Source organism: Ictidomys tridecemlineatus, chromosome 5, assembly GCF_052094955.1.
Source record: "Ictidomys tridecemlineatus isolate mIctTri1 chromosome 5, mIctTri1.hap1, whole genome shotgun sequence".
NCBI classification, from domain to species: domain Eukaryota; kingdom Metazoa; phylum Chordata; class Mammalia; order Rodentia; family Sciuridae; genus Ictidomys; species Ictidomys tridecemlineatus.
The window spans coordinates 112893967-112911574 of NC_135481.1; the positions used below are offsets into that span (position 1 = coordinate 112893967).

General features: G+C 55.2%; 1 long non-coding RNA gene across 4 annotated transcripts; it reads left to right on the top strand.

The window, feature by feature from the left end:
• The first annotated feature begins 6860 nt into the window (after window positions 1–6860).
• Window positions 6861–17577, top strand: LOC120886640 (uncharacterized). 4 transcript variants are annotated; one of them, XR_013439232.1, is made up of 6 exons: window positions 6861–7179; window positions 7722–7909; window positions 10798–11978; window positions 13106–13282; window positions 13511–15862; window positions 17388–17577. It is a non-coding gene; the product is annotated as an uncharacterized LOC120886640 (long non-coding RNA). The 4 variants fall into 4 exon arrangements; XR_013439231.1 differs by having other exon boundaries at window positions 6862–7179; window positions 13511–13949; XR_013439233.1 differs by lacking the exon at window positions 10798–11978 and having other exon boundaries at window positions 6867–7179; window positions 13511–13949.
• The last annotated feature ends 31 nt before the right edge of the window (window positions 17578–17608 follow it).

A 17608-nucleotide genomic window follows, 5' to 3' on the forward strand; every position in this document is an offset into this window, starting at 1 on the left:
AAAATGAAGTCGGGATGACGAAGCCGTGAGCCAAGGAATTTGGACAGTCTCCAGAAGCTGGAAAAGGTAAACAATGGATTCTCATCCCAGAGCCTCCGGAAAGAACACAGCCCCGCTGACAACCTGATTTTAGCCAGATGAGACCAATTTTGGACAACTGGCTTCCAGAACTATAAGACAATAAATGACTAAGCTGGTGGTGATTTGTTACAGCAGCCAATAGGAAACTAATACAGATTTAAGGATTGATGTCAAGAACTAGCATGGTGAAAAATATAGAAAACAGGTTTCTTTCCTAATAACAATGGAGTTGCCCTGGGTTTTCTACCTCCAGACTTCTTTTGCTTAAGAGAAAATGTCCTCTCTCAATGCAAGACACCATTTTTCAGGTCTTTAGTAATTCATAAACTTGATGCCTAAAACAGTGAAGAGACCATTTCATTTTAATCTTAATTGTGGAAGAATTCCTCTAATGTTCCATTGTAAAAGGTACTAGGAACACGTAATCTGAGATACTCCTTACTGTATTTTTAGTTTTTAGTGTTTTTAAAATAAAGACTTGAATTTTATTGGTTGATTTTGGAGTAACTCTTGAGATTATCATCTTTTGTTATATAAATGCTTCATTTATAGATTTCTGTTCTTGGAATAAGTCCTACTTGGTTATGTCACATCATTCTTTTAATACGCAAGGGAATCTTTTCTGCTGAGAATCGGGCATCGCTGTGCCCAGGTGGGACCAGGGCTCTATCACTAAGGGGAGAGAGAGAGATTGACCAATGCAAGCCATAACTCTCAGAAAGGAACAGGAAAAGGAACATTGTCTGAAGATGGGATGGACCTTTGTAGGCGGGGGAACACCACGTTAGGGAAAAGTATCACAGTTTCATCTCATTCAAGACCGTCTCGTTTTGGTTCTGTATGTTTCAGACACAATCTAGGGTCAGGCGGCTCTGTCTGCTTTCCTGTGTTCCAAAGGAGTGTTTGTTCCTTGGGATTGATGGTCCCTTGACTGTTGGAAAGAATTCATTGATTAAAAGTGTCTGACCCAGCAACCTTTCTCTGGGACAGGCAGTCTCGTGGGCGTAGTCTGTGGACCCCTCAGCTCACATGAATGGGCCTTGGGCCTGGAACATTCCTACGGACAGATAAGAGACCTCACAGCCTGTGCTGGCCTCGCACTGTGGGGGCAGCACCAGCCTGTCCGGCTCGGTGTGTCCTCTTGAGTCTTCCCAAGCATGTGCACAGTGGGACACTTGGCCAGCTCCCCCACCACGTCTGCCGCCTGCAAGGAGGCCACGGGGTGCTTCCTCCTGGGGTACGAGGAGGGTGCGGAGGGACAATGGCCTTGCATAGGCTGCTGGGCGCAGCTGCTGACCCGTCGTGGCACAGGCTGGCCTTGCATCTTGTGCGCGAGGTGCCTTGGCCTGGCTCTACTGCGTACGTGCCTTAGTGACTCTCGTTCTGAGATCTGGGCAGAAGTGCTCCACCCCCTTGGGACAGCAGGCCTTGGAGCCCACTGCACCACACACTGTGGCTCGAGGTGACCCTGCCAGTGTTTCTTGGCCGTGGATCTGCTCAAGCTGGATATGTAAGGAGCTGGGCGTGGAGCCCTGAAGGGGGCCTGGGCTTTGCTACTGACCACCTGTGTGTGTTCTTCAGTCTGTCCACCTGCTCCTTGGAGGCTATTGACGCTGACCAACACCAATGCTTACTCAGGCTCCGGAAAGACAGTGGTGGACGAAACAGACAGGTCCCTGCTCTCAGGCCTCCTCCTCCTGCAGGAGAGAGGCCCCGAACTGGCAAAGAAACAAGTAGCTAAAACACAGCGGTCATTTGTAAGGAAGCCCTCGGGGAGACTGAGTACAGCCGCGCTCTCCGGCCTGTGTCCTGGGACACGCTGAACTCTGCACAGCCACCTCAGGCCCTTCAGCCTCAGCTTCTGTGTGGCCATCCCTCTGCCCAGCGCCGTTTGTTTCTTGAGCTCAAACCTGTTTCCCTCAGGGAACTGCCTTTGGGCCACTGAAGCAGGAAGTCCTGGGGGTCCCTCACCCCCTTGCTTGTGGTGGGGCTCACAGCCACTGACTGATGTGGGAAAGAGAAAGCCCAGGTGGATGCCAGGTGCTGATTTAGGGATGGTTCCAACTGTACCCCAAAGTCTCACGTGCTAGAGCTTGGTCCCCAGCGTGGCTGAGTTCAAGTGGTAGAAACTTGAAAAGGTGGGTGCCGGTGGAAGATAGGTCACTGGGGTGCCACCCTCAGAAGGGATTAGTGTGGTTCTCTGGGGCTCCTGCTAGTCCCCACAAGAGCACATTGTTATAAAAGAAAAAAAAAAAAGCGAGCATGGTCCCCGAGTCTGTCTTCTGCCCTTGCTCTGCTATTGCAATGCCAACCCGCAGGAGCCCCTCACCAGAAGCAAACCCATGGCCAAACCCTCTCAGCCACCAAAACATTGAGCAAAATAAGCCTCTTTTCTTTATGCATTATCCAGCCTCAGGTGTTGTGCTATAACAACAGGAAACAGACTAATACACGTGCTTGGGGTCCCAGGTCATCTGAGATACAACTTACTTTTTGGAACTCCCCATGGGGTCAGGCTGAGTCTGGAACTTGGGCTGAGATTGTCACACTTGCTTGACTTCTCCCTTTGCCTGGCCTGCTTTCCCCACTTCCTTCCCAGTGTCTCCCTCATATCCACCCGCCGAGCACTCCTTAATAAGCCACTCGCCCATGAACCATCTCAGGTGGTTTAGATGACCCTGATCTAAAGTGACCTTGGGGAAGAGATGTGTCTGAAGCTAAGACCTAAAGTAGGAGAAGTGGGGTACCTGGGTGACGGGTTGCATTTGGGGCGAGAGTGTGAGAAATTGAGATGGGGCAGGGGGATTGGTGTGTGCAAAGTCCTGAGGTAGGAGGGACTTGCCACACTTGGGACGTGAAAGTGGGGTCTGGGAGGTGGCCCGCCAGTGGGGGAGGGGTGCGGATCGAGACTGAGGAGGAACAGGCTCTGAGTGCTGAAACTCGGGTGTGATCTGGAACGTCCCCCCCCCAGTAGTCTCATATGTACAGAGCTGGGGCTTTTAGGCCCTGCTGGACCCTGAGGGCCCTGCCTCTGCTGATGGATCCATCCACTGACCGCTGGGTGGACCTCAACGGCAGGAAGCAGGTCCCTGGAAGGCTTATCTTCTCCGCAGCTCCGCCTGCCTCCTCCCTCCACCTCTCCTCCACCACTCCCGCCTGCCATGATGTCCCCCTCACCTCCATGGGATGGGGTCAGCTGGCCCTGGACTAGTCACTGCGACCAGGAACCCACATAAATCTTTCCTCCTCTTAGTGGATTTCCCACACATATGGGTCATGGTGACTGAGAACTGCACCGAGCCGTGGTGGTGCTCTACTGTGGACCTGGGGGATGACCAATCTGATGGAAGACAGCCCTGGGGCCTCCTGGTCACTCTGCCCACCCCTGAGGCTCCCGAAGGCCCCCACCCCACAGCGGCCGGTGATGGGCACCACTAGAGTTTTCAGCAGGGAGGAGACTGGACCAGGTCAGCTCTGGACGACAGCTTTCCAGAGTGACACAGCAAACACGGAGGACATCAAGATGGGGGCGAGATCATAGGGGCGGGTGGGGGCGGCGATTCTGGCATAGAGTTATGTGGGCCTGACCCTGGTGACCGCGCTGGGAGCGAGGGGGAGCGAGATGGAGCCTGGAGAGGCTGGGAGCGTGGAGGAAAAAGCCTCGGTCACAAAGGTGACATGGGAGGAGATGCCCAACGCACAGGAAGCAAGACAGGGCTCCAGTCGGCTGTGAAGCTGAACTTGGGCAAGGAAGCTCACCTTTCCCAGTGTCCCTGAGACAGAGGGCACCTGCGCCCACTGTCAGGAAGAACAGGGGAGGGACAGGGGAGGGACAGGGGAGGGACAGGGGAGGGACGGAGCTCCGGCTCCCTCTCCCTGGAGCTGAGCCAGGGACACACTGCAGCTTGTCACCCCACAGGCCAAGCTGCCGGGTGCCCGTGACCCTGGGTCTAGGGGAGGCTCAATTTCCAGGTGAATGGAGACCCAAGCCACCAACCGCCGTGGAGGTGACAAGTGGTTCTGAATGGCAGCGTCATGATCCCATTGGCCACTTAACCAAATTGGTTTCATTGCCGGGATCAGACCCCAGGAGATAGAGGGTTTGGTGGGAGGATGTCCGGCCCGTGTGACCGATGAATGAACTGCTCCTGCCCCACAGCCTAGTGCCAGCTGGTCTGCCCTCCCTCGTGGGTGCCTTTCCCTGGATGGCGGGTGCTCCAGTCGTGACACCACGAGGAAGCCAGCACGGCCTTCCTGTCACGGGAAGCCATGTCCCCGGACCCCCTCCTTGTGTCTCAGGCACCTCACTTCCAGGCACCATGGACACAGCCGGAACAAGACCTCAACTCCCCCGCCCTCAGCTGGAGGAGACACAGACACCAATGTGTGAGCAGGTGACGTCCAGCCGGTCACAGTGTCTTGGAGAAAGGATGAAGCCGCAAGGAAGCCGGCCACAGTTCACAGAGGGTGACCAGGGAGGCCTCACGAAGAAGGAACCAGCCCCGTGGGCACCTGGGACGCTGCCTCCCGGGCAGGTTTTGTGCTGCGGGGGAGGGGACAGACCTGCACTGGGAGCAGAGCCTGAGGGTGGAGGGAAGAATGGAGAGGAGGACTCAGAGGTGATGGGGAGGGGGCTCGCAGCAGGCAGGGCCACCATGGGTGAGGTAAGACCCCACGGGTGGCTCTGCACAGAGGAGTGACAGGATCTGAGTGAGGTCCTGAAAGGATCCACTGGGCCGTGGGTCAAGAAGAGACTAGGGGACAAGGACCACCTGGGAAGGAGGGTGGGAAACAGGGCTGGCGGGATCCGTGGCGGTGGGAAGGCAGAGCCAGCAGGACATTGAGGAGGAGTCGGGTGGGGAGTAGAGAAGCCAAGGGTGGCTGGCGACCTTGGCCCTGAGCACCTGGAAGGGTGGCCTCGCTCATCTCCAGATGGGGACAGTGGCAAGAAGGTCACATTTTGGGGTGCAGGAAAGGTTTGCCATGAAACTAGTGTGACCCTCGAGGGAGCCACAACAGATGGGGAGGGGGCGGAGGTCTGAGGGGGGACAGCAGCAACCGGCCAGCCATGGAGACAGGCGGAGAGCAGCCGGGGTTGGGGGAGGAGAACCAGAGAGGGAGGTTCCTGGGGGTCAAGAGAAGAGGGGGCTTCAAGAAATGGCCAGATGTCAAGCCAATGACCAAGACGTCCACTAGCTCTAGCAATGCAGAGGTCACAGGTGACTCTCCCCGCAGAGTGGACAAGGTGGCGCCAGTGGAGCCTGCGAGCAGTGAGGGCAGGGTGAGGGGAGGGGAGTGGTGGGCTCTCCTGTCCCCAGGAGCTTGGTGACACTCGTCACCGCAGGGTGCAAAGGCCAAGAAGAGGCAGGGAGCCAGGCAGGACAGGGGCGTGTGGGAAAGGCCTCGGGCCTCCTTCTGGTCCATCCCGGATCTCAGTCTCGGGCAGGAGAGGGACGGGCCGAGCATCCTTTAGCAACCCGGGTGGACTGAAGGATGGGCTCCGGGTGCAGGGGGGCAAGGCCAGGGTTCCATCGGTGACAGCAGCCACAGGCAGGACTGAGACCACCAGAGGAGGTGTAGCTTGCTCAGGTCAGGGAGCGCCTGGGGGCCAGCAGCCCGAGACGGGGGCAGCAGGAGAAGGGGGCCCGCCAGGCTCTCACCCCAGCCTGCCCAGCCTGACGCCTCCTGGGGTTCTAGAGGACCTGGCCTGGCCCCCAGCACCGCAGGATGCCCTCCTCAGTCCCCTTCCCTCTCCCTCCACACCCCACCCTGGTCCTGTAGGGGGGCTCACTGTGGGGGGGCGGGGAGGGGGACGACCTGCCTTCCTCTTCCTGCTCCCCTGCTCCTCTCCCAGGTAGCCCTCGCTGCCTGCCATGGTCTGAGTCCTGTGTCCCTGAAGGTCCTCTGCTGGAACCTCATCACTGGGCCTCAGGAGATGGGACGCCTTGGGGGGCAGATGGCGGGATGAGCACTCTGGCAAGAGGGTGGGCCCCTGGGGAGGAGAGAAGGCGCCAGGTGTGCGCCAGGAAGGGACCCTCCCCAGACACCGGATCTGCGTCCCCTGGGCTTCCAGTCTCCAGAGCTGTGGACAGCGGCCGCAGTCCAAAGCCCTTGGCCATCCATCGAAGCCCAGAGGGACTAGGACTCTGTCCCCGCAGCCTCGACCCTCACTGGCCCCTCGAGAGACTGTCCCGTTGGTCCCCAAAGCTGCAATCCTCCTGTGAAAGAAGGAATGACACTCCCGTCTTGGCAGGTTGAAGAGGTGACATGCTCATGTTTTAAAAGTCGAGATCATAAAGTTAAAATGGCTGGCAACCCCCTTCCTGGCGAACACCACATCCTGCCCCATGGCCCTCCGTCATGTTTCTGTGAAGTGTGTTTCGTTACAACACACGTTTGTCGTTGTAAAATAAAAATGGCCACCGAGCCACCCGCAGTTCCCGAGCCCTCTGGTTCATGTCCTCGCACACCCGGAGCCACCTGCGCCTCCAGCACGGTGTTCAGTCCCTGCAGAGCTTCCGGGGAAGAAAGGGCCTCAGTTGAGTCACACCCCTGGGGACTTTCCGTTCCACACCCCCCACGCTCCCCCTGTCACAGAAGGTACTCCGTGTCCATCTTGTTCATGAATCTGAGCAGTGACCGTTTACACCTGGGGGCTCGTACGGCTCTCTGGTTCATGTCATAAAGGAAATTGATTTCTATGTTCAAAGTCAATGTTGATTAAATGAACAACGGTTGCTAGGAAACCTGCAAGATGGACATTGGGTGGAGGCCAGAGATAACAGCCTCCACCCCCACCCCCGGAACCCAGGGCCTCGCCCCTTGAGCCTTGTGCTTGGAGCACCCACCTCCTCACCTGCTCCACACCGGGCTCTGGCTTCCTCCAGTCCAGCCTCCTGCCGTGACCCTCCCCTCCTCCCCCAGAAACAGAAGCTAAAGGTTCCACTGTCCCAGGCACCCTGCCTGCCCCCGGATTCCAGTGGCTCCGCACTGGTTTGCTGAGAAGTGCGCAGGAGCGTGGCTGTACCCGGGTGGCACTGCAGACCTGCTGTGGTGCACTACATCCAGCTCAGGGCTTGAGCTCCTGCACCTTCCAAGGTCAGGCTTAGGAATTTGGGGATGGAGTCTTGAGCTGAGCCCCCGGGTGTGAAGCAGTGGTTTTCAATGTGTCTGTTGTCTCTTTCCTGCCCCGAGTTCCATGAGGAGTAGGACCCCCTCCCATCATCAATAGGCTACCAAAAGGGCAGGCGTTGGGGTGGGTGGCCAGAAACTGGAGGTGGCCAGAAACTCTGGGGGGTAAGTGGAGTCTTAAACAGGTCCCCTACCCCCGGAGCAGGGGATTCAAGTGGCCCCGGCACGCCTCAACCAGGAGTCAGCCATGGCAGGGTTGCTAGCAGCAGGAATAGAAGTAAACCAATAATTCTGCACCTCTCCCCCAGGAGTGGAAGGGTCGATTGGCAGGACGGGAGCCCTGGCTTCCACCAGGGAAATAGACCCGGGCTCTGGACGGGCATGGGAGAGAGCCCAGGGAGCCCTGAGCAGTGCCCAGGAGGCATCAGGAGGCTCCTGCAGCCCTCAGGAAGGAGGAGGTGGACAGAGTCCAGCCTCAGCCACTTGTCCCTCCCTGTCCTTCCTCTCAGGAATGGAAAGCACAACAGTGGTAGCCACAAGAGAGTGCCCCCAGGTGGGCTGGACTTCTACACCTTACTCAGCCCTGGGGGCAGGCGCTGCTGCTGACCCTGAGCTCCTGCCCTAGGCCCCAGCAGACCCGACCTGACCAAGATGGAGTCATCATGGTAAATGCCACGTAACTGAACTGGAACTTCAGGTAAGCAGGTGGGCCCCCAAACAGGACAGGTTTTCCGGAAAACAGGAGATTCTGGTCACCTGAGTCAGCACAACAAGGAAGGCCCCTCTGCGTCAACCCTTGCTCCAAAAAGTAACCAGAGGCCAGTCAGTTATCTCCTGTTCCCACCCCACAAAGGGACAGTCCTGCCACGCCCGGCGGCTCTCCTTCTGTCTAAGGGCGTGGGGGACCGCGGACTCCTACAAGTAAAGGCCAGATGGACCTCAATCTGTACCTCAAGCCGCGGGATCAAGCCGCGGGATTGTGTCTGGACAGCATGACCACTGTCCCGTCCACAGAGGCAGAAGTCGAGGATCAGGATATTTTTGTCCAAGGAAGTACGACAAGGAAGAATGGAGGGGTGGGGTCTTCTCCTCCCCGTGTTCCTCCTGCACCACTTTCTTTAAAGGTGACTTTTTAAATGGCCCGGGTTCTCGACTTTGGCTAAATAGGGCTGACCTGCGCGACAGGAAATGGCAGGAGTTACGGGAAATGCCGTCCTGCCCTCAGGTCCAGTGTCTGGGAAGGAGGGTGAGGCTGGCCTAGGTGGGGTGGGCCGTGCGAGGTGGGAGGGCAGGGTAGACCCTGGGCTGGGGTCGGCAGGACTCCACATAGGAGCCTGCTGTCGGAAGCTGGCCCTTCTGGACCCGAGGGCAGCGGGCCAGCCCCGTGGCTCCCCCACCTGTGCCCTGACTCACGCTCCTCCCCGGCCTCCCAGGCTCCCGCTGCACCCCCTCCCACATCAGCACCTTGGCACTGTGGTCAGCGCTGCAGCCCTGGCCACTCAGCAGGGCCAACGCTGCCCTTAGGGTCCTCAGCTGGCCGCTGCTCATCTGGGCCGCAGCATGGGCAGCATCAGACACCCGAGCCCCAAGCAAAACCGTCCTCCACCCCCAGCCCGGCCTCTCCCTCCAGCCCACCCAAAAGCCCAATCTACCTGCGATCTCCATTCCCACTGCGCCACCCGTATAGGCCACCGCCCCCTCCCTGTCCACCAGCCGGTCTCCCTGTGGCCAGTCCTGTCCCTGTCCCCACGTGCTACCCTAACGACCTGTGGAAACAGTCATCCCAACATCCTGGGTAACAACCAACCTTTCTCAATGGGGGAAAGGCAGGAACAACCCTACACAGTAGCTACTGTCCTCCTGTAAACCAAGGCACAGAGAGGCGAAGTGACTCCATCAGGGCCACACAGCTGAGATGAGGTGGCGCCAGGATCCCAACCCAGGCAGCAGGGTCCTCCAAAGGCCCCGCAGGGCACCCAGTCAGGTGGGGGGAGGCAGATGAGACGGGTGTAGACAGGCTGTGTGTGGGAGTAGGGAGGCACAGGGTGGAGGGGCCCAGGAGGTGGTGCCAGGCCTGGGGCTAGCCCCTTTCTCTGTGTAACCTCAGGGTCTTGGCAGCGACCCCCGGAGGTTTTTTGATCACATTTTGCACATTTAGAAAGTGAAGCACAGGGAGGTTATGACCTCCCAACGTCACACAGCTAAGAGGGATGTAAACAGGATCTGAACTCCACATCTGTTGGCTCCTGTGCCTTTTGGCTCTGATACACTGAGTCCCTGAAGGCTCAGCTCGAGGGCCCTGGGCTCAGAACAAGATGTCCAGGCCCTAAGAGGGGAGTACAGTGAGGACTTCATTACCCTGACATTGGTGGACTATCCCCTCCCTTACGTTGAGTGACACACTTTTGGTAATATAACCCCCAAATGGCCCTGGCTTTGGGGTCTCCTCTTTCCATTGTAGAATCAACCCAAGCCTGATTTAGCTCTGGGTCAAGGCAGGACACCCCTCCCAGCCCACTGTCCATATCATAACTCCAAAGTAACTCTGATTGCAGGAGTCCCCTGGCTGTGCATATAGGGGTGACCGCCGGCCGGTAGTTCATAGCTCATGGTGCTGAAGGGTGGTGTGAGATGGAGGGGACACAGTAGTTCTCTCTCTGGACAGCCTTCTCTTGTTTCTGTGCACCTCCAACCTCCCTCCAGGAACCCCCTCTTTCTGTGCCCTGATTAGGCATCGGAGCTGCCCTGAGCAGCAGGGAGTCTGACAGGGACCCAGTTAAGGGAGGAAACAGCTCCGTCAGGAGAGGGTGTGGGGGACAGGCCCAGGAGGGGCAGAGAGAAATCAGTGGCCACCCAGAACTTTCCTCCCTTAGACATCCTGCAGGAAAATCTCAACCCTGCAATAAACATCGAGTGAGCACCTACTGTATACACACCCATATTTTGGACAGGGCAGTGAGCCGGACAGAAGAGGCCCTGTCCTGTCCTCTCAGGGCTGAGCCCTACATAAACAAGAATATCCCGCCGACAGAGAGAAGTCACTCCTGACCCGCCATCCCTGTGACCCCACAGGTTGAAAGCCACCTCTTGTGCCCTGTCACTTCTCCCCTGCAGGCAGAAGCCCCCTTCTCTCCCCCTTTCTACTCCTATGTGACACATGCCTTGCTATGGCTGGTGTCATCCCAGGGTGACAGAGGCTAAAGGACATGCTGCTTATGCGGGCCGTGCGGGGTGCCCGTGGGGCCCTGCTGCGGGTGGGAACTCAGGACCTGGCTGCCCTCCTCTCCTGCTCTGCCACCTCCTCTCGCGCTTCCGTCCCACACGGAGCCTGAGACACAGACTGGGACTCCGGCAGTGTGCTTGGGAGGACGTCCCCAGGGGCTGTCGGCAGGGCACATGGGCAGGGAGACCACAAAGCAGAGAGCCACTGGAGCTAGCATTGCTGAGCCGGGCCAGGTGTGGGCAGCTGGGCTTGAGTCCACCAGGACCCTCCATGATCTGGGGGACCATGAAAAGGCATCTCAGAACGGCCCTGAATGACGGGGAGCAGGGGCCTGTCCTCGCTGACCACTTTCCCCCCCACAGGATTGTCCCTGGGGACGCAGCGCCCACCCTTCACTGGGGAAAGTTGTGAGCAGGAAGCGGGGCACTCAGCAAGACGAGGACCACCCGCAAGGCTGCAGCTGATGTCAGAGGGGGGCAGAGGGGACACGGCGCACAGGGCACAGTGGCATCCACTAGGGATGGTGAAGAGGCAGCGCCTGCCAGGAGCCAGATGGGTGCCCAACACAAACAGCCGCCCGGCCCAGCAGCGGAGGCGAGCAGCTCGGGACAGCTGCAGAGCTATTTCTTCTAACCTCCTTTCCCGATTTGGAAGGCGGTGCCTCCTCCGTGGAAAAACAGTGAAGGAAACAGGAGCACATTGGAGCCAGCTCTCCAGGCCTGGGGACGGGACGGGGGCAGCCATGGGTGCCCGGAAGGGAGTCTGCTTGCTGGCTCCGGTACAGCCTGCTCAGAAGTAGGAAAACGTGAATTGGGACAGACAAGGACAGAGAAGTGCTCCTGGCAGGAACCTGTGATCAGATGCCAGGGCTCCCAGGAGACAGAAGAGCCACCAGCCTCCTGTGCCCGCACCTCTCTGAGGACCCCCTGGGGGGAGAGAGGTCAGGAGGAAGATCCCAGGCTTGGAGGCAGAGGTCTCTGGTTCCAGTCCCAACACACAGCTACCTGCATGTCCCTAAAGTTCCATGTAGAGACGAGAACACTGTGAAGATCCCAGTTGAAAGCAGAGTGATCATGATTATCCTGACCCCCCCCCCAGAGCTGGCTCATAATCCCCAGGTACAGATGACACATCTGAAATCAGAGGGTAAGCCTCGTGCCCGGCTCCGTGCCTCAAGCATCAGACCCCAGACTTGAACCAGCTCCTGTGAGTCCCAGACCAAAGCTCCTCTGATCTCACATTTCTGGAAAAATCTGAAATGCAGCTGTCTAGGCACAGACACCCACAGGAAGACCCCACCAGAATGTCACGAGCTGGTGAAGGAAGCAGGGTGCAGACAGGCTGGGGGTGACCAATGACCCAGGCTCATCCTGGAGATGTGCAGAAGGAATCAAAAGAGGGTCAAGACCAAGGGGTGCCAGGAGTCGTGGACTCTCACCCTGATTCTGCAAGCCCTGGTGCTGATCCGGGTTTTCCCGTGACCGTGGTCTGCCTACAGGGTGCCTTTGGAGTCAGTGATCCTGTGGGCAACGAGTTCTGGAAGGTCAGTGGGGGTGCAGAGCTGGCCGAGGCTCCCTAGGGGAGCTAGCTCTGGGAAAGGGGGGTCAGGAAAGGGGGGCTTCCCTGTCCCCAGGGCTCTAATAAACTCTACTGATTGGAGATGGCCAGGCTCGATTTCAGCTGCCAGGACCTGACACTGCTCCCCCGACTCCCGACTCCCGCTGCCTCTGGACAAGAGCTGGGCTCGCGTCACACCCTGCCCTGCTCACAGCCCCGCAGCCTCCTTCATGTGGCTGAGTGTGTACCAGGGCGGGGGATTGTGACGGGGGTGGGAGGAGGCTAGGGGATAAAGCAGCCACCTGTTCACCCCAATTCTGCTCAGAGCCTCTCTCCTGTCCAGAGCCACCGAGTGGGACAGGATGGTGGGAGGCGGACCCACACACCTCAATTCTGAGCATCTGAGCACTCACACCAGTTGGGCCTGAGTCCCGGAGCCAGCGCGTGGGTGCCCGCCTGTGCTCCTGTTTCTGGAAGCTTCATATACCAGGCACAGAGGTGCGAAGGAGGGACGCCGGACTCGCCCAGGGAGAGGAGCCGGCCTGGCAGCCTGGGAGGGAGTCTTCACTCTCAGACCTGGGTGTCTTGGCATCACCCAGCAATCAGACGAGATGGATGTCCTCCCAGGACTGTTTTTTTGTTTTGTTTTTTTAAAGTGGGCAAAACCTTTACCCTTTTCCACTCTGTTTCCTCGTCCTGTGTAGGGGATAACAATAGAGCCTTCCTCCAAGGGCTGTGGTGACTAGAATAGAGCCTGGCGCACACAGTCTCAGCCAATGGTTGCTGCTTCTCAGTTGTTAGGATCATTCCTATAAATGCGTGCGTTCAAGTACAGAACCTGCTGGAGCTCTGGCGGCGCCCGAAGAATGGCTGGAAGCGCAGGTGGGTAGAAGCTGTCAGTGGATGACATCGAAGATGGAAAGAGACACTTGATTTGCACCTGCTTGGTTGAGTTATTGTGATCTGGTATCCATGGAAACTGCTGAATATCGATACTCAAAATGGGCAGCTTTTCTCTGTGCTCAGAGCAGTGAGGGAAGGGGGTGCTCTGCACTTTGCTCCCCGACAGAGGCGGCAGGTTCCTCGCCCACCCTGTTCCTCTTTCTCCACCAGGGAGCAAGTCCTTCAAGTGCAGTCAATGAATAAAGGACATTCAGACATCAAAGGTCCAGCTGGTTTCTGGGGTGCAGCAAATGCTACCCATCTTAGTTGTGGAATGAACGCGTGAGCGAGGGCATGGAAGGTGGGTGTTGTCCGATCAACTCAGGAACCGGCAGGATTGACCTGTGGGTAAGTGACCTCGGAGCCGTCGTCTGGGAGGGCTGGGGAGGGCAGGCTTAGTCATCACCTCTCGCTTTGGGCTCACACAAGGCTCATGGGACAAAACTGGGTTCTGTTTAAGACAAGGTCTAAGCGGTGAAGAGCTACAGCTTGGGGTCAACCCAATCTGGGCTGAAGTGCTGGCTCAGCCGCTGCCTTGCTTTGTAAACTTCAGCAAACTCTTTTATATTTCTCCAGGCCTCGATTGCTTCTCTATGAAGTGGCCTGACAGTGTCTACCTCTCAGGGATATTCTGCAGGTTGAACAGCCCCTGTGCATAAATGTGCATTTGTCACGGGGAAGGAGACGGCACCATCTTCCCAAGAGGCTCTGTGGAGCAGGCATGATAGCCGGTCTCTTCTTTCAAGTGATTCAGATCCACGAACGGGAAAGTCTTTGTAGACTGAGGAGTGCTGTGCACAGATGAGCGCTCACAGCATGGCTTGAGTGGCACAGAGGTCTAGGGAGACCTGGAACCTGGAGCACTGCTGGGACCAGCTCCCCAGCCAGGAGGGAGGGGACCACGAAGCAGGAAGACCCCAGGAGCCTGGCAGGGAGCTCCATCCACAAGCCAGGTACGCAGAGTAGGACTGCGTGGGGTCAAGACCTGTGCCTGACTGCCTCCATGTGCCCTTGGGTAAGTGGTTTAACGTCATGGGGCCTCTGTGTTTCGTTGGTGGTGAGGGTATAGCATGAGGTTGTCATGAGGATGAAGCCCTGTAGAGGGCTCAGCCAGTCCCGGGATGCAGGAAGTGCTCAGTGAACGTGGCTGCTCGCACTTCTCCATCTGACTCCCATGCGCTTGTCCCATCTTGTCCCATCTTGGTGCACAGAGTTTAGGGAGAAAATGGAATAGAAGGAGAGCACCGTTTAGGGCTGACGTGGCCTTATGTGACAGGTTGTTTTCACACAAGACAGGGACCACCCTTACGCCCATTTCATGGTGGGGATCCTGCCCAGCTGCTGCCAGGACACACACCAGCTCTGTCCATGTGCAAGGCCTGTGCTCACTGGCCTCTAGGATCCTGTTCCTGCTCTAATTGCAAACACTCTAACTCCCAGAGCCGAGAGGGAAACGCAGACAGAAGCCGGGTGGGTGCTTGGACCCAGCCTGCAGCCCCGTCCCTAGTTGTGCCCAATTTCCACCCATCCTCTAAGCCCTCCACTCTCCACTATGACCCGTTGTTTGGGGGCAATCTCCAGGGCTGGTGGCCCTGGAAGTCTCTCCAGGAAGCTGGGACAGGGGCAAGAATTGCCAGCTTGGTCTTTGCAACAGACAAAAGCATTATTAGGTAATTGCATTTGTCCCTTATCTCACTCTGGGCTTTATTACTTCCCGGGGGAGATGCTGTAACCACGGCTTCTCTCTGTAAATTAAGCCATTCTCCTGCGGCTGAAGGACCGCTACCAGGGGAGAAGTGAGGAGTGGTGGGGAGATGACATCTTCAGGCAGCAGGGACACCCTGTCCCTAGACTCAGGATGTGCTGACAGGCCCTCCGTGGCTCCTGGGAGCACAGCCAGTACCTTGCAGAGAGGGTGCTGGATACAGAGGAGGAAGCATGACTCTGGTTTGCTCCAGGCTTTCTGAGGGATGGTGGATACCAGTGCTAAGCCTCTCTGGTCCCAGGTTCTTTGTGGGTCAGGTAGGCACAATTGCTCCTGCTCCCAGGAGGATCAAGCCAGCTTGAGACTGGGGGAAATCCACATCTCATTCCTGTGTCCTTGTGGTGGACTTTTTAAAGAAAAAATAAAGATAGCTTTACCGCCCTTCCTCTTCCTGTAAGGGACCTTAGGTGATCCGTGGAAATAGTTCCCTACTCTCTTGACCCAGAAATCCCACAAAATCATGAAAATCAAGAGCTCAAATCTTTGGGTTCACTTTAAGAACACCTGAGACACTGCCTAGGCCATCAAGAGTGTCCATATCTGAAAATCACCAAATATCTGCAAGATATCACTTTAAAGAAACAGTATGTGCCATTCCAGCATCACAGTGGTGGGACTGGGAGGTGGGCCCAGGCCAGGCGTGGGACTGGGCACAAGTTTGGTGGCCTAGAACAAGAATGCAGAAGTTTTATTGCACTTGCTTAAAAATGCAGAGTTTGGCGGAGTTGCAGGGTTTAGATGTAGGTTCGCTAGTCTTGGAGCACACCCAGGTGAGCAAAGTGCCCACATGTGCCACACTTACAGAGCACAGGGCCGATTACCCCATAGATGAGCTCCTGCCACACAGAGCTGGTCCCCCCTGAAGAGGAACAGATTATTCTTGAACCATAAGAAGAGGTTGCACAAAGAACCAGTCATTCCAGAAGAAACGGAGGAACAAAAACTTATAGCCTGGGAGTAAATTCAGCGTCAAAGAAATGCAAATAAAGTTTCAGAAAACAGCTTTATTGACATACACTTGTACAAATTTCAATTGTACAGTTTGGTAAATTCTGAGACGCGTGAAGCCATCACCCAGTGAGCAGATCCAGCTCTCCCAAGACTCCTTCTTGACCCTTTGTGATCCCTCCCTCACTCCACATCCCTCCCACCCCCATCCTCAGGTAACCACTAATTTGCTTTTAATTAGTCACTATAGACTCATTTGCATGTCCCAGAATTATAGGTAAGTGGATTTATACAGAATATGCTCTTTTGTATGGCTTCTATTGTGAAATTCATCCATGCTGCTCTGTGTACCAGTACTTCGTTTTCATTGAAGTAATATCCAGTTATGTGGATAGACTACAACTTCCATTCACTTACCTGTTAGGATATATTTGGGCTGTTTCCACTTTGGGGATATTGTAAAGATAAAAAGCCTCAATGAGGGGCTGGGGATGTGGCTCAAGCGGTAGCACGCTCGCCTGGCATGCGTGCGGCCTGGGTTCGATCCTCAGCACCACATACCAACAAAGATGTTGTGTCCGCCAAGAACTAAAAAATAAATATTAAAAATTCTCTCTCTCTCTCTCCTCTCTCACTCTCTTTAAAAAAAAAAAAAAAGCCTCAATGAACTTTCATGTTCATGTGTTCAGATGCACTCATTCCTCTTGTGTGAATACCTCGAAGTAGAATGGCTAGGCCATATGGGAGGTCTAAGTTTAATTTTTAATTTTTATTTTAATTGTCAATGGACCTTTATCTAATTTATTTATGTGTTGCTGATGATCAAATCCAGTGCCTCACACATGTTAGGCAAGTGTTCTACCACTGAGCCACAACCACAGCCTCTAAATTTAATTTTTAATGACACCAACAAATTGTAGTTCCAAAATGATCATATCATTTTACATTCCCACCAGTAGAACAAGAGTTCAAGTTCCTCCACACCTTCATAAGCACTTGGTGCTCTCAGTCTTTCTAACCTAGACTTTCTAATAGGTGAACAGTGGAGTTTCATTGTTTTAATTTGCATTACCAAAGAACTAATGATGTCAAGTATCTCTTCAAGTGTTAATTTTTGTTACAGTTTTAAAAATGTTTTAATTCTGTAAGCAATACATAACTGCTTTAGAAAATACCACTAAGTATAAAGAAAAAGTTTTAACATCTGCAATCCCACCACCTTAAACATCTACTATTAACACGATGTATGTCTCTGCACATTGTTCATGTATGTGTGTGTGCACACATTCACATGAGGAATCAAATCACACATGTGTTCTCCACTTAACTGTGTATCATGAGCATCTTGCCATGTCCACACATTTCTAAAATATCAATGAAAATACCTGCAGAACATTCCATGGTGTATACATATTAATTGTATTAATCGATCCCCAGAAGCTGGACATCTGAAAGTTTTCCATCTGGGGCTTTTGTAAACAATGTTGCAATGAACATCTTTGGTATCCACATTAGCATACTTGCTAAATATCTGGGTCAGAAGGCTTTTTTTTAAATGACTTTTAAATTAATTTGCTGATATGTTTTGGCTACTTTTCAACCTGAGTGTTTTAGCCTGGGTAAGTGACATCAACACATCTCTCCCTTCCATGCTCTGGATCAACAGGACAAAACTTTTCATTCGTTCATTTACTTCATCATCATTAACATCCTCCCGTCTTCCTCTACTTCTTCCTCTAGGGTTGGGATGAGGAGGACCCTGGGAAGCCTCCTGACTCAGCACCCTCCGTGGTCTCCCTGATACTGGAAAGCGACCCTACTGTGCTGTTTACCGCTGCTTCTCCAGCACCAAACGCAGGCCTGGAACATAGTGTGTGTTGGATAAACCCTGTGGAATTAATGAATAAATAAACAACATAGCAAATGGTCACTGAACTGTTTTCTTCTCCCTGCCTCTCTCT